Raw genomic sequence first — 5,464 nt, 5'->3', positions numbered from 1 at the left:
GGGCCAGCAGGAGCAGGGAGCACCGTCGGCGAGCTACGAATGGCGGAGAGGCCCGCGGAATCGAGGATGGAGAGGTGGGGGTCGTCCCTGTCGTCACCGCCGCCGCCGCCGGTCGCCATGGGGGGAGGGGGGGAATCGGGGGAGGACAGGGGGAACAGGATGCTCTGGATCGGGTCGTTAGGTTTTGTGCGACGCCGTCTAACGGCGCCTGACGGCCGCCGTCGCCCCATGTCCACGTGGCACCTGACAGCGGGCCCAACCGGTCAGGTTTGCTATCAGACGCGGCAAAACGCTCGATCAGCGTTATTTGAAAACTATCAGCACAAACGTGGTGGTTTTTTGAAAAAAAACGAATGGTGGCGGTTTTGTGAAATCGCGTCCACAATTGTGGTGGTTTTTTGCAATTTACTCCAATGTTGGCTTGGATATAGCCCTTGCATTCCCCATGGAGACGTGCATCAATAATATGTACTCCCTCCGTAAACTAATATAAGAGCGTTTAGATCACTATTTTAGTAATCTAAACACTCTTATATTAGTTTATAGAGGGAGTAGTATCTTATCTGGATAGTTCCTCTGCACAAAGTTGGCCATGTTGAGTTCATTCTCAAACATAGGGTCTGTCGGTCTTTTGCCAATGAGCATCTCTAAGAGTACTATCCCGAAACTGTAAACATCCCCACAGATTGATGCCTTGCCGCTTTGAGCATATTCTGTCAGGAGATAAGATTGTAGCAATTAATACATTTCTAAGTTTATTTGTTAATGCAAATAACAGATGGCAATCAAAATGAAAGTGCAGGTACTGCTATATATATACCTGGAGCTATGTGGCCTATCGTTCCCTTCAGCCCAGTTGAGGTAGCTAGGCTTGAATGTCCGATGAGGCTTGCAATGCCGAAGTCTCCAAAGTAAGCATTCATATCATCGTCAAGAAGGATATTTTTTGGCTTCAAATCACAATGTACAATCTGCCTTTCACAATCATTGTGTAAATAAGCCAATGCATTGGCTATACCAGTAGCTATGATTGCTCTTTGAGATAAGCTCAAATATTTTGAAGAACTACTCAAAAATTTGTTATGCAACCATGTGTCCAAATTCCCGTTAGGCATGAATTCATAAATTAGAGCCTTGAAAGTGTCACCTTTATTGTGTACTGTTGAACATGCAGTTAGGATAGGTACAAGGTTCCGGTGCCGAATTCTACTCAAAACCTCATATTCTATTACAAAACTTTTGTCCGCACATTTCATATCAAGGTCAAAAACCTTAATAGCCACTTGTATTTTAGCTTGAGTTAACTTTCCTCTGTACACTGAACCATAGCTTCCTCTCCCAATAAGGTTTAACTCTGAGAACTTCCCTGTAGCTCGAGCTACATCATTGTAGGCAACTCTAGGGAATTTCTTACCAGAAGAAAGCAAAACCGAATATGTTGTTCGTGACGTCTTCTTCCCAAAGAATACAATGTAAGCCAACATTACAAGTGATGTGAAGCCAAATAATGGAATCAACGCTCGGACCAAATAGTATTGTGTCTCTGACCTCCGAGAAACAGTAGGGCACATGGGCATGTGAAGATCTATCGCACCTCCAAAGAGCCCCCAATTACCCTCAATTGAAACAGCTGTGGCATTTCCAAATACTCCATTCCTTGGTAATTCTCCTTCTAGATTATTACACGAAAGGTCAAGATTGATGAGGTACTCTAGTTTGCTCAGAGCTAACGGGATAGTGCCTGACAAGTTGTTGTGTGAAATATTAAGCATGCTCGGTGACAACAGGTTGCCAAATGTTGTTGGAATGTTTCCCGACATAAAGTTTTGATCTATTTGCAGACTCACTAAGCCGTTACATTGGCCCAAAGAATCAGGAATTTGCCCTGTTAGCTTATTTGATGAAAGATCCAAAGTAGTAAGTTGCTTAAGGGTACTAATGTGAGGTATGTCACCTTGGAGGTAGTTGTGGCTGAGATTCAATGATATTAGTTGTTGGAGGTTTCCAAATTTTGATGGTATATAGACTTGGAAATTGTTATCGCCAAGGTGCAGCCGTAAGAGTGGAAGGTTTCCCAAGCTGGCTGGTATATGGCCCTCGAACTCATTTTCACCTATATGCAGATATGTCAATCGAGTAAGTTTGCCAACAGAGGATGGGATTAGGCCGGTGAAGCTGTTTGACTGGAGATATAATGATACAAGGCCTTTTAGGTCACCAACCCATCCCTCAATTGTACCACTTAAATATTTTCACCAAGTACCAGTTTAATTAAGGCGCTAAGTTTTCTGATGCTCTGGGGTACTTGTCCTGATAAGTTGTTTCCAAACAGCAAGAGTTGCTCAAGGCTGGGGGATAGGTTACCAATGGACTGGGGAGTAGATCCCTGCAGCTGATTCAAAGAGACTGATAGTACCTTTAGAGACCGACAATTTCTCAGTGCATTTAAGAACTCCCAGTCTCTGTTATCCCTTGTTTCAAGCAGGTTATTCTCAAGGTTTAGGGTAGTTAGATTTGAAAGCTTTCCAAAAGAAGTAGGAATTATCCCGGTGAAACTGTTATTTCTTAGTGCATTTAAGAACTCCCAGTCTCTGTTGTCCCTTGTTTCAAGCAGGTTATTCTCAAGGTTTAGAATAGTCAGATTTGAAAGCTTCCCAAAAGAAGTAGGAATTATCCATGTGAAACTGTTATCTGATAAATCTATCAGTTTTAAACCTTGAGCATTTCCTAGGGAAGCTGGGATGTTACCTTCAAACGTGTTACCAGACAATGTAAGATGAATGAGCTTAGGAAGTCGGTCGCCAATATTAGGTGGCAATGTGTTGCTTAGCATATTGAATTCCAAGCCCAAAATTTGGAGCGAACCAGAAGCATTCAAGATGGCATGTGGGAGTTCACATGAAAGCTTATTTTTTCCCAGGATCAGCTCTTGCAATTGCGGAAATTGCCCAAGCTCAGGAATGCTCCCCTTAAGTTGATTTGATCGAAGAAAGATATATGTTAGATTAGGAAGAAAGCCTAAACTCGGAGGAATTTGGCCTACTAGCAAATTTACAGAGAGATCCAAGTAAATCAGTTTTGGCAGGAAGTCTAGTTTCAGAGGAATTTGACCCACTAGCATGTTTTAGAGAGATCCAAGGCAGTCAGATCAGAAAGAAAGACCACTTCCGTAGGAATTTGACCCACTAGGGAGTTTACTGACAGGTTTAAGTAGGACAAATGTGAAAGAAGGTCTAATTTTGGTGGAATTTGACCGGCTAGCGAGTTTGCAGAGAGATCTAAGTAGGCCAGACTTGAAAGGAAGACCAGTTTTGTAGGAATTACACCCACGAGGGAGTTTACAGAGATATCTAAGTTGATAAAGTTGGAACAGTTGGTAAGTGAATCAGGAATTATCCCATTTAAACTGTTGTTGTTGAGGTAAAGTGTCTGTAGTCTTTGAAGATGGCCAAGGACAGGCAATGGGCCAACAAAGTAGTTCCCGGAAAGGTCAAGCCACGTGAGGAAAGTTAGGTTTCCAAGAGAGGGGCTAATTTGGCCTGCTAAGTTTTGGCTAGCGAGAATAAGCGACGAGACACGGAACGGTGGTGTCGTGGAGGTGCAGTTGACACCATTCCAGCGGCAGAAGTGGGTCCTGTTGTCCCAGTTACTCAAGGCTCCTTGAGGATCGTTGGTGATGCTCTGCTTGAAGGCAAGCAGCGAGTGCAGATCGACGCTGTTTTCGTGGATAGTTGAGCAGTGTGCGTTGCCAACTTCATTACAGAGCAGCAGCAATGCCAACAGTAAAAGCATGGCGAGCTTCGTCGGTTGCTTGGGGGGGACGCATGAAACAACTCTCCGGACCTGAAAAATGTAAATGATAAACTTGGTGGCATGCTATGAACTACTCGGTATATGTAACTAGCGAAAGTACGTTGTGCCAAGGCTGTAACCAGTTATGAACAAATAATCATATGAATCGATGCGTGTGCTAACATGCATTGACAACTAGCGGTTTGTTATTTGAAGCATAATGGAATAGCTTTAGCAAATGGTTACGTGTGACTTTACGTGCCTAATTAAGCCACAAGAGACAAGTCTCACAACACAAATAAATTGAGATAATTAAGGAGATAGAAAACGCACCTCTGCTGTCCGGAGAGCAGAAGGCGGCAGCCGTGTGTCTGCTTGGTATTGTCGGGTGGTGTTGTGTGTGAGCTGTGGACTGTTGCTCAGATGGCTGAGGCGCCAGGGGCTTAAAAACACATTTACAGCGGCCTCACATCCACACATTGGTATATCATCTGAAATTCTCAGGCCTTATCGTCGTAGCTTGACCGCGGCTACAGCGAAGACCTGGAATCCGTCAAACTTCCCAGTAAACCGCTATTTTTCACAGCTCAACGCCCATCTTTGTTGTCGCTGTTTGAGTTGGACAAGGTTGTCGCGGCATTGGTGCAGCCTCGAATCCCACAGGTCTACCCATTGACCATTGTCCAGCCAGAACCGGACAGACATCTTCTGCGTTGATGTGCAACATCTCTCGAGCGGTTTCGATGCTGGCAAATATCAGCATGTGAAATGGTTTACTGGTCTGAGGTTCTCGTTTTCCAGCTAATACAAGTTTGGTTATTTTGTCAGAAGAAAAAATGCGTATGGATATTTACGACGGCCATTTCAGATCGTAAGTGGTTCCTTCTTGGTTTTCTTTTGATGGATTTGCGGGTCAAGTAAATCGTGTATCCATTCGATATCGGCGACCGTAATGCCGTAACTTACACCAAGTTTACACTGATGGTGGACATGGCCCAGTTGGCGTGTAGGTGTACCACATAATTTAGCGTCTTTGATTTAATATCCTCTGCCCGATATTCCTATGGCTATTCATCTTCTTACTCCAACAACTCCTAAACGTACGCTAACTAGCTAGGCTTTGCCATGGCTAGCCGCAACATCTCCCATCTCACCCTCGGGGCTGCGCATGAGGATTGAATGAATTTTAGGTGTCTACAAATAGCAAACGCGAGTCAAACTATATCCATTCTAAGTAGACATATGTGTGTTATCCCTCAGAATTTCATCGTTGAATCTTCTTAGATTAGGTGATTAACGATCTGCTTCAAAAAAATTCACACCAAAAGACTTTTTTTTTAACTTCCACACCAAGAGACTAGTGACATATTAGAGCTCATGCTATAGTGCGCTCGCCATAAAAAACTATATTCTGTATCTCCTGAGTAAGTGCATATTAGCCCCTGAATTTATCGAAAAGATCGGATTACAATCCTGAACTCTGAAACAACACAAATTACCCCCCACCCCCACATAACAAAGTACATAAGTGATACTACTATATGTATGCACTATCAAATGGAATCGACTCTTGTTCTGCTAGACAGACTGATGTATATACACACAATCAGATCAGATAACACCAGACTAGTGTGAGATTGATACTTGTTTGGCTGGCAGGCATCCGATAGGT

General features: G+C 43.6%; 1 pseudogene; it reads right to left on the bottom strand.

Moving 5' to 3' along the window:
* Positions 1-607: 607 nt before the first annotated feature.
* On the bottom strand, positions 608-4,200 carry LOC123064497 (probable LRR receptor-like serine/threonine-protein kinase At3g47570; annotated as a pseudogene).
* Between the last annotated feature and the right edge of the window lie 1,264 nt (positions 4,201-5,464).

Source organism: Triticum aestivum, chromosome 3B (assembly GCF_018294505.1).
Source record: "Triticum aestivum cultivar Chinese Spring chromosome 3B, IWGSC CS RefSeq v2.1, whole genome shotgun sequence".
Lineage (NCBI taxonomy): Eukaryota > Viridiplantae > Streptophyta > Magnoliopsida > Poales > Poaceae > Triticum > Triticum aestivum.
This window is presented reverse-complemented; position numbering and strand designations above follow the sequence as displayed.